We start from the raw sequence: 12473 nt of genomic DNA, 5'->3' as shown, positions 1-12473 counted from the left end.
CGATACATAGATGTGGGTGGGGTATCAGTGCTATCGTAGTAATACTACTGTAGCAGTAGTGCCGCAACAGTATAGCAGTAATATACATGAATTAAACGTTTAGACCAACTGCTGGGATCCTTGAGGATCATTTAGCACTTCTTACAACTACTCGAGAAATTAGTTTTTATAGCCACAAGTTAAATTTTCTAATCCAACAATGCCCATGGTAGCCTTCAGTGTTATCCTGAATTATAACGAGGCGAAAGTGGGTGGAGCCTCATGAAGTCACCATTCTGACGATAATTATTGGTGAAGGTTTAAAGCCAATATACGGTACCGGTTATTTTTTTTCAGTAAATAGGTAGATAGCCAATAAATAAAAATTGCTTGACATTAGTTATAGCAGTTATCAAATCAAGCTTGTCTACTATGTTTTGGTAATTGCCAACTATTCCCTACATCTTGTCAATCTGATTGTGACCTATAAAGCAGACTGTAATTTCTTTAGAAACTTATTTTGGGAGTTAGACTAATAATCGAAATGTTTTTGTATTTATTAACATATTTTGTTGGTTTGTTCATTATGACAATTATCAGTGGGGAGGTTCCAGAGTTCATAAAGGTGTACTGCTTTGCTTGTATTTAAATTTGTATGTCATTGTTGCCAGAGGTTTAGCCTTCGTTACGTATAGCCAATCATCCATCGAGAAAGAGGGAGGAAATGCTGTCATAAGTTACGTAACGAGTGAGTTCGAAACCTTTTCTCTGAGTAAGTTGGCCCGTCTTCAAAAAAGGTCACTTTTACATTATAAGTACCAAATTTATTCAACCTACGTAGTGCAGAATACACTCAAAATTTATGTGTTGATATAATATGTATTCTGAATAAGCGTTATATTTATGAAATGCATAGATAAAAAGTTATTGCGAATAAACCGTGTTACAGAGGCCCTGAATCTCATAGTAGCATCTAAGCGCGCGTTCGTAAACACTCCTCTTATCAAACCCAAACGTTCTGTCATCCATCTTACTGAAAACTGTCTGCTACCGCGTCAGATTCAACTTACCAAAATTGGTTTCTTACTTTTTATTCTTTTCTCCTATCTGTACCTGGCATATTCAGTTAAGAGCAACTTCCATGGCGTCGTGTGCCTTCTGCTCTCACTTGCTCTGATGTAGTGTCTAATATCTAGCTGCTAGTTTAAGTGACCAGAAAGACCTTTACACATGCAGTGGTGGTTCATTCAACTTTCGCCCATATAGTAATTATTCTAAGAACTTGAATTTTATAGAATTACTTGAATTGATGGTGAGTTAGCGAAGATAATTTTAAAATTACATATATATTACACACACACACACACACACACATATATATATATCACACTTTACTCTGGCTCTGAGTGAACAAGAAGTTTATGAAATCCTTTGCAATAACCTTCAGACCAGACGACAGCTGAACCACTCGATCTGAATATAATAGCACTTACGATCGTTTTTTCATCATGGGTATCTCTCTCTCTCTCTCTCTCTCTCTCTCTCTCTCTCTCTCTCTCTCTCTCTCTTGTCTGCGTTAATTTTCGTTTTCTCTGCCATTTCGATTTTGTTAAAAAAATTTCCAGTTTCGGAATTTCAGTATAAACTTGGAACACATTAAACTAGCTTTTTGGTATAGTAAATCAATAAGATTTAACCGGTGCTTGTATATGCTTATCTGTTTCACTTGTCACTTTCTGCAACAGGTTGAAATGTAAATCATTTCTCTCGCCTCAGCTGTTCTCTTTTTCATGAACATTACATTTTGTAGTAGTATTTTTAACGCGCTAAAACGTTTTATGGCATGTAACATGAAGAAGCTTCAATAATATGAAGAAAGATAATAGTAACAGTAATAATATATTTTTTCTTTTTTTCCACTCATTTCACCTATTGGAAACGCCAAGCTGTTAGCTGCTACTTTTTTTCACCTCTCCAGTTCCACAGTTATTTACTTTCCAATTGCAAAGTTTTCAAACAGAGTACTATCTGGGAGTTTCCCATGAATTTCTAAAAATATCTGTTCATTTGTTTCCGTGAGCCGCGGAATTCTTAGAATGGATGTGTTGTATTTTTTTTTTATTCTTTTATTTTTTTCCGGGCCGCTAACGCTACGATATTGCTGGAAAAGGAATGGGCTTCAAATGAATTATTTTCGCTCTGTTCGGTGAAACCGTATTTGGAAAAGGGATTGAAAAAGGAAAAACAAACAATGCGTTAATTTCAAACTCTGAAAAGGAGAGAAAAAAAGAGCAATATAATTTTTTACAGGTTTTATTCGAAAAATCTGGTATTTCTGAGACTAGACTCCAAGCCTGTCTGTCAAGGCTGACATCATAAATTCACTTTTGACCAAAATACCTTCAAAATAGAATATGCATTATTTGTTATCAAGGGTATGGACGCATATCTAAAAAAAACACATATTATATATTATAGTATATATATATATATATATATATATATATATATATATATATATATATATATATATATATGTATATCTATATATATACATATATATTGAAAGGTGGAAAGATAATAAAAATGAATATATAAATGAATTAATAGTAAATGAACAAATAAATAGATAAATGAAAATGTAAATGAATAAATGAACAAAGAATCAGTACAATTTAGAATTCGACAGCCACTCCGATGTGGAAGCACTACTTATCCCATTAATAATTCTTTGGGATGAGTCGCACTCTTTTCTTCTCATTTCCTCCTCAAGAGTTTTGAAATGATAATTAATTGGTGAGGAAGGATCCCTCGTTAATGAGCATTTTCTGTCTCCGAACAACCACTACTTTTTCCCTTCTCACCGCCAACACTTGAAACGAATGTCGTGAACATTTCACATAAGATATGAGGGTTTATTGTTTATATATACGAGGCCTTCAGCTCTTCAGTCTCATTCAGGGTGTCAATATTATGGCGAATTCATTGTTAGCTCAGCAGTTGGTTCCAGTGAATTCCAGGTTAAAATTTAATGTTATGTTATCCCAGTTTATTTGCTCTCCTTTTGTGGCCATTCAGGAAACTTTTTACAAAAGGGGCTTTGGGACGCTGAGAAATTCGATACCGACATAATTTTTCCAACGGTAAAGATAGGGTTTGATAATTATTTCAAATATTTTTAGTGCTTTGTCATCAACACAGACCGCTCCTTTGCAGAATCACAGACCCCAGTCATTAAAACCTGCTCTTAAATATTATACATGATGTACAGCAGCATTCATAAAATGTTCTCTGTCTTGAGAAAGGGATTTTTTTCTCTTGAGGTGAAAAGTTACAGCCGGTAAAGTTGCATTTGACGTATCGCTAGGTTGGATGGTCCTTTTACTTTAGAATAACACAGATTAAGATTATGGAAGGCTTACAAAATGTCTATGTAAGAAAATTTACATTACGATAATATAAAGGGCATAGGCTTGGAAGCCAAGAGATCTGTCTTCAAAGCTGTTTACTTGGCATACCTTGCACTAGCTTAATATAAAGGTGATCATTTCTTTCACATTGTGTATTTGCACGTGCATCTATTTGTTTCCTAGTATTACTCATATTGACTTCACGCAAAATAACGTCCCTCACGTTTAAAATAAAGATAAGAACCTAAACTGCAGGTCACTGAAAACGTAACCGTATATAGTTTGTGTCCCCTTTATGCAAGCTATGGGTGAAAGGAGCGGTCAACGAAACTTCATGCGATTTGTTATAGCTCTTCATTGCGACATTCTTTGCAGAGCCGCGAGGCTAATTCTCGAGATGTATTGCACCAGCCCCGTTTTTTTTATCATACTTCTAGATAAGGTTTTGTTAGGTTAGGTTTGGTTAGATCAACATCATACAGTGTCGGTAATATGAGTGTGGTAAGCATAATGAGATTATTTTCAAGAATATTCTATGGTTATTTTTTGAGATATGGCGTCCAGGTTTTTTCAGGGAAGGTCCCAGTACTCGGTTACAGTTCGGGAATACACAACCGGGGGGATAAGTGCCGGAGTTCGCGAAAAGAACCCGTAAAAATCAGCACTGCGCGTTTGGTCTTGACTCCTGGGGAATGGCGAGTGATCAGTGTTTTTAATGTAGCTGATCTGAGGGAATTGCGAGGCCATTGCGATATATATATATACATATCTTTATATATATATATATATATATATATATATATATATATATATATATATATATATATATATATATATATATATATATATATAGATATATATATATATATATGATATGTATATATATATGTATATATATATATATATATACATATATCTATATATATATATATATAATATATATATATATATATATATATATATATATATATATATATATATATATATATATATATATATATATATATATATATATATATATATATATATATATATATATATATATATACAGTATACACGTTTACATTTGTAACCTGCGCTGTGAGTATACGTTAACGATAAAGAATCCATTTGACTCTTCGTGTAAATAATAAAACCAATAACGTAAGATTTATCAACAAATGTAAACTGACTGGCATAACGCAGGCTTGGACAGTATCCAGTCGCTTTCTTTTTAACGAGAGGAAAATAACAGTACTCAGGAAATAAAACATCAACAGGAGGAGAGTAAGAGAAGAGAAGGATTAAGAATATGAGAGCGAAGCAAGAAATGGAACAAATAACACAGTCAGAAGTTCGTTTGCAAAGAAGTACTTCGAAGTATATAAGTGAATTATTGTGAGCGCATAAGATTCAAGAAGGGAAATGCAAGAAAGGGACACCTACTACAAGAAAGTAGAGAATGTTCTTCAAGGAACAGCGCAGTGATAGATAGATAGATAGATAGATAGTTCGAGAGATAGATAGATAGATAGATAGATAGACCGGGAGGTACAACGAAGAGTTGCGTGTTTGAAGGCTATCATTTCTAGAGACAATTATTGTAGCACTACGTTGTGATGTGGAAGAGAGGGCTTCTAGTGTTGGGAAAATGCTAAAAAGTTTTTCTAGGAAAATGATGATTATAGATAGATAGACAGATAGATATATGAATAGACAGACAAGTAGTTAGGCAGATTATACTAGATGACTGCTACATCTTGAATTTCCTAATATATAAAAGCAAATATTTAAGCTTTTGTGGAGAATATTCTTCAAGTCGATTATATATTTCGAGCATTCCCTCGAAACTGCTGATGAAATCATCAAGTCATAAGTATGTATACACACCCAAATATTTAATGTGGCCTTAGCCATGCGAACTCTGTAGTGTCACAGATGATACAAAAATACTAATTTGTGACATAATAACAAATCGTGATCAGAAAAGACGCAATATCATATCTTTTCACGTTCCAGGATTATCTTTCTCCAGTTTTACTTAAAAAGATGGAATTACGAAAGCTTGCTCTGTATATCTAATGATCGCACATGGTGTGTGTATACATGCACCTCGGTCCAGATAGAACAGGTCAGCCAGACAGCGTCCCAGTTTTAAGCCTCTTTTGCGCACCTACGTTATCTGAGGGAGCGCCGTGGTAAGAACCATTAAGAAAGTAGGTCTAACACACCGTCAAGAATCTCTTTAGAAGAGAATGCTTTTGATAATGTGATCTTTCAGGTGTCAAAAGAATGTAAATAAAACAACATTTGCATTTTGAAAATATTTTATTAAGTTACAACTTTTATCTTTTTTCTCAGTGCCTCCCTGCATGGTTGCCCTTGACGTTTCCTAGAACTTCAATATTAAGCTTTTTCAATTCAAAGCAAAGCTTTTTAAACAATGTTTACCCTCTATGAGTGCTTTCCCATTTACAGCATTAGAAATCACCCGCATTTTTACTAACTGTGATAAAAAATGACTAGAAGGTACATGCAACTCCCCCCTACTTACACAGTCAATCCAAGTATCACTCCTTGGTACTTCTTTATTCTTATTTCCTAACTCAGGGTATTTCACACAAAATATTTTGACAATATATCCCCCAATGTATTTTAGAGCCTCCTACTCCCTCGATATCTTTTTTTTTTATTTCTCTTTGCTCTCAAAACGTTTTCTTCCTCATCAAAAACATCTTTTCCTAAATCAAAATCTAAATTTCTAACATCTGTGTTGTTAGACATATTTCTAATGCTAACTCCCTTTCTTTTGTTACATACTCATCTTCATTGGGAGATTCAAGGGATTTTGCAACTGAGGTGATATTAAACTTTTCACTTATTACCTTCATTTCCTTCCCTAACAAAATTTTTTTATTTCTGAATTTAAAATTCACTGCATTTGGATGATCATGGTGACCATCCATGGCCTTATACACCCAAAGAAATGTTCAAGGCAATATTGATTTAATCTTTCTGTCAGCAGGTAGCCAATGCTATGAGAGGCTTTTAACATTAAATAAAGCAATGGTGGATTTACATGAAAAAAAAAACATTTCCTTTCTCCAGAAGGAATATATTTTTTTGCATTAGGACTTTTAACTCATAATACTCTTAACTCGATGACCTTGAACAATTTAATTTACCTGTTTGTTTTTCTACATCAATACCAAAAACAGTGCTTTTACCAAACTCTCTATACATGCATGAAGAATTCATGATGTCGAGCCAATCATTCGTTATTAAAAGAATAAAATCGGACGTTTCACTCCACTTTGGACACTTCAACAGTCCCCTTTCGCCTAAACATTTTACTGAATTGGCAAATGACGTAGACACCATTTTCACTGATTTAACGCGCTGTCTTTGTTGACCCGTTACATTTAAATGGATTTCATTGATTTTGTATGCAAGCCCAAAGTCTGTTTTGGTTTTACTAAGTATTTTTCGTATGCTAGAAGCTGAAATACACTCTTCATTATTAAGGAAAAAAACAGTCAATAAACTGTTTCTTACTAATTTGATTAAATGGGGAACATCAGAGAACACGACGTTAATTCTGTCAGCACGACAACTGGTCTTTGTATGTTTTTTCTTTTGGAAAACGGCGGTATTTTATGTTGAAGTTTTTCGTTTTTTCACGTGTATTAGAACAGCCAAATACGCACAGTTACTTGGCATTATCAATGGTAGAATGAATGAATGGATAAAAAGATATATGGGCACACAGCAATTCCTATAGTCTACCTTACGACTATGGGTAGCATATTGTTTTGGTAACTGCATGTGAGAGACCAGGGCATGTGACGTCACAGTATTGGTGATTCATACCCAAAGCTGCGCGCTGGCTGACAGTTGTATCTGGACCGTGACATGCACACACACATACACACACACACACACACACACACACACACACACATATATATATATATATATATAATATATATATATATATATATATATATATATATATATATATATATATACACGTATATATATATATTCTCTCAACATTTACAGTTTTATTTGCATTATGACGTATCTTGCGCTTTATACCGATTCTCTTTTGTCACTAAACTACTTTTATTGTATATTCAAGATTTTCCAGTGAAACTTTGGTCTACATAAAAGTAAGTTACAAACTAGGCAGGAAGACCCTCAGAGGATGAGTTCTAGATTTTCACTTACATTACGTTTGGTCTCAGCCATTTGATTTTGACTTTAGTAGATTCACATCACCTGTGCATCTAATGTCTAGGCCAGTCCCTTACGACGCTCCTGATTGGCTGTTGATAAGCCAATCAAAGGGCTGAAAACTCTCAGTCTCTCCCTCGAGAGTTCACAGAGGCAGGATGTATGTTCCACCTCTCCTGAGGGATACATCTTTCAAAAGTATCCCTCAGGAGAGGTGTGAACATACATCCTGCCTATGTGAACTCTCTCGAGAGAGACTGAGTTTCTAGCCCTGTGATTGGCATATCTACAGCCAATCAGGAGTGCCATAAAGGACTTGCCTAGACATCAGATGCGAAGGTGATGGGAATCTACTATAAAACTTTTTAGCGCACAGTACAGATACTAAAAATTACTCCTATACAACATTCACTGGGCTGCCGAAGCCTTTGTGCTGTGGGTTCCTAAAACGACATCGACATTAAATCAGCGCAATCAGTGAGATACATCGAACGACGGTTTAAAAGCTTTAGTTTATTACGGCTTCTCTGAAATATTTCAAGCCTGGCAGTTTGTGAGTAAACTGGGAAGAGAATTTTTTTTTTTTCACTTTGCAGTAAAGGATGATAGTGGAATTGTAGCAATTACAGTTTACTATATACTCTTAATGTTTGGTTTGATATATGTAAGGGCACCGTCCTGATTGATGGTGTCTGCTTAGTAGACTTGGTATAACGGGTCTGTCTGTCTTTCCTTCTTCTTCTTCTTTAGATTTATTCTTCATCTTCGTTTTCCTACCTCGTTTCACCTCCTCCTCCCCATCTTCTTCTTCTACCTCTCTCTCTCTCTCTCTCTCTCTCTCTCTCTCTACCCTCTCTCGTTCTCCACTTCTTCTTCTTCTTCCTTTAGATTTATTCCCCTTTATCTTCGTTTCCTAAATCTCGTTTTATCCTTCTCGCTTCCCCCATCTTCTTCTACTTCTTCTTTCTCCTTCTTTCTTTCTCTTCTTTTCTCCTTCTTTCTCTCTCTCTCTCTCTCTCTCTCTCTCTCTCTCTCAGAGAACAGGAGGAGATGGGAGGAAGGAACATTCTTCTTGAATGGCTGTCATTCATTTGCTGTCGCGTGTTGGCGAGAAAGGTAATAATGATAAGAAAAAAAACTCTTGAGTGCAGGACTCTTCCTTTGGTTATTTCTTATATTTCCTAAGCAAGGGCTGTGTACAAATGTCCTTTAATATCTAATTTGCTCAACCTCGGAATTAATATATTTTCATATATGTTTTACAGAAGGGTAATTTTTTAGTCGATAAGAGTTTTGTCGGCTCCCGAGCGTGAACCATTGAAACCAAATAAATCCAGGACGACAGTGAAGCTTTAACCCACATCGGCACTGCAAGAGGTTATGAGTTTATGTCGCCTCTCACCTACAAATATCTGTCGCTCTCAGGTATTCGTTGTTTGGAGACTGCATCAACCTACCTCAACCTCGGGAACATTGTAGTGCTTTTATCGGCACGTAGCCATTATATGAGTCATATCACATTACCGTGATTCATATACATACATAGAGCTATAAATGTCCTTTAATATCTAATTTTCTCTACCTCCGAATTAATATATTTTCATATATGTTCAACCGAAGGGGAATTTTTAGTTGATAAGAGATTTGTCAGCTCCCGAGCGCGAACCATTGAAACCAAACAAATCCAAGATGTCAGTGAAGCTTTAACCCACACCGCCACCGCAAGAGGCTATAAAATTTCACTGTAGTCCTAGATTTGTTAGGTTTCGATGGTTCGCGCCCGGGAGTCGACAAATCTCTTACCAACTAAAAAATTCTCATTCGGTTAAACATATATGAAAATATACTAATTCCGAGGTAGAGTGAATTAGATATTAAAGGACACTTGTAGCTCTATGTATATATATGAATCATGGTAATGTGATATGACTCATATAATGGCTACGTAAAAAACAAAAAGCACTACAACGTTACCGAGGTCGAGGTGGGTTTATGCAGTTTCCAAGCAATGAATACCTGAGAGCGTCAGGTATTTGTAAATGAGAGGTGGCATAAACTTATAGCCTCTTGCGGTGGGGATGTGGGTTAAAGCTTCATTGTCGTCCTGGATTGGTTTGGTTTCCATGGTTCGCGCCCGTGAACCAACAAATCTCTTATCGACGAAAAAATTCCCCTCAGGTTAAACATATATAAAATATATTAATTCTGAGGTAGAGCGAATTAGATATTAAAGGACATTTGTAGCTCGATGTATGTATATGAATCATGGTAATGTAATATGACTCATATAATGGCTACGTGCTGACAAAAGCACTACAATGTAGTATATATATATATATATATATATATATATATATATATATATATATATATATATATATATATAAATATATATACTTTTAGGGCATAGTTTTTCTCTAATACAATTTTCGTTAAAAGCAATTGCTTTAGTGGCATCAATAAGTTTCTTGCAGGTATCTTCATACCGACGAAGTTTTTTTCCGATTCTCGTTCGTCAATTTCTGGTGAAATATACGCAGACTTCCTTCTTCCATTTATTGAATTTTGTCACGACAGCTGTTTCGCCTTATGGCATTATCAAGCGACTACTGACTTACAATCTGACCTTTCGGCCTATTTATCTCATCGTGTGGGAGGTATGACCTCGAGGTATGGGTACTGGTTAGTCTAGGGATAACAGCTTAAGGGCGTTGTTTTAGTTACAAAGAATATAAGGACATATGTACTGCGACAATAAGAGTGAAAGTTTAAACAGTGGTTAAATAAATATTCAAAATACAATGCCATGTGCTAGAGTTTCCTTAAATGTATGTTTAAAATTTAATATGTTACATGTTGGTTTTAGATAAAAATTACAAAATTACATACAGGAATGAAAATGAATATAGAAATCTAAATACGGGAGTACAAATATATGTATATATTTTATAGCATGCATAAAGGTACAAGAGATAATTTCTGTTTATACATAAATGTGTATGATTTAAATTTGAGTGTGTGTGTGTGTGTGTGTGTATGTCCAAAATGGTCTACGTTGGTTAACGGTTGCTGATTCGTGTTGGGCGGGGTCTCAGCGACCTGAGTAAGGATGTTACTTGACTTTCGCTGACGCTGGGTCTTCTCATGCCTTCCAAGGGGCGCGATGTTCTCGGTGGATTGGGGCGCGCTGTCTGGTCCCTGTTGGCTTGGGTATTCCTTCTCCTGCTGGAGGGGAGTATATGGTCCGATTCTTGTTGGACGTTCAAGGTCGGCTTCTGAATAGCGATGCTCACTGCTTCCGTTATTAAGAGGCGACCGTAGTTGTCTTCTCTGTGTACGACCTGGGTGCCTTCTATGAGCTCTTGTAAGCTTGTAAGTCAGTAGTCGCTTGATAATGCCATAAGGCGAAACAGCTGTCGTGACAAAATTCAATAAATGGAAGAAGGAAGTCTGCGTATATTTCACCAGAAATTGACGAACGAGAATCGGAAAAAACTTCGTCGGTATGAAGATACCTGCAAGAAACTTATTGATGCCACTAAAGCAATTGCTTTTAACGAAAATTGTATTAGAGAAAAACTATGCCCTAAAAGTATTGGAAGAAGTGGCCGGGCATGGACACGATGGAGGGAGGTAGAGAAGATACTCCGACACCGTATAGAAGAATCCGCAGCAAGATCCAGCAACTTGAAGTTGAGAGAGAAAACGTTGGGAAGATTTCTGCATTAACAGCCCACTAGATGACCAACAAAAAGCACGTGACCTGCTTGAGTTGAGAAGAGGAAATACAAGACAGGTGGTGACAACGAGGCACAAACAGAAGCTACTCATCCTCCATGGGGGCCCCGTGAGAAGTGAGGAACACAAAGATGGCTTTCGTCAACCTGGCTGGAATCGACCTTAGCCCCTATCAAAGGTCCCTCCTGAACCTGGGTCTGCAGTGCCACTATGCCAAGAAACCACACACTGAAGCCAAGAGAATAGAAACGGAGGCCCTTATAGACCGACTTTTACAACTCCGAGATGATGGTAAGCTAGAACTAACACCTACCGTCATTGATGAACTTGTTGGAGAAGCAGGACGACAGAGAGGACATTTCCGAAGCCAATTAATCACCAAGGAGATGAGGGAAGCCACAAAGAACTACGTAGCAACCCAGACATCATCATACGGAAAGGTGACAAATCATCAGTGTACGTAGTGATGAAGAAAAGTGATTATTTTGAAAAGATGGATAGGATCCTCCTGGACACTTCCAAATTCCAACGCTTGACAAAAGACCCCACCGAGGACCTCAGAAAGAAAGTGTCGAGGCTTGTGACTAGGGCCAACAATCAGCAGACGTCGTAAAATTCCCTAAGGTAAAAGGAGACTATGGGCCCGGTTACTGCTACGGAAACAGTGAAAACACACAAGGCAGGTAACCCCCTAAGGCCCATCATCTCTCAGATGACATCCCCAACCTATAGGATAGCGAAAGTCCTGAATGATTTGCTGGTACCTTACATACCCGGTGCATATTCACTGAAATCAGCGGTGGAGTTTATTGATCTCCTACAGGAAAAAGGACCAGAAGACGACATTGCCTCACTCGACGTTGAGAGTTTGTTTACGAACGTTCCCGTCGAAGAAACGATCGACATCATTCTTGATCGTGTATACAGGTCCGAGAAGAACCCGCTGGCCCATTTCCGAAGATGTCCTCCGAGAGATGCTGAAAGCTAGCACTACAGAAGCCCCTTTCCTCTCTCATCAGGGGGAATTATTTCGACAAGTAGATGGAGTCGCCATGGGATCCCCACTAGGGGTCCTCTTTGCAAATATTGACATGGCCACCGTCGAAGAAAGGACCTTTAGAGAACATCTAA

This window comes from Macrobrachium nipponense, chromosome 2, assembly GCF_015104395.2.
Source record: "Macrobrachium nipponense isolate FS-2020 chromosome 2, ASM1510439v2, whole genome shotgun sequence".
Lineage (NCBI taxonomy): Eukaryota > Metazoa > Arthropoda > Malacostraca > Decapoda > Palaemonidae > Macrobrachium > Macrobrachium nipponense.
Note: the sequence above shows the minus strand (reverse complement) of the source record.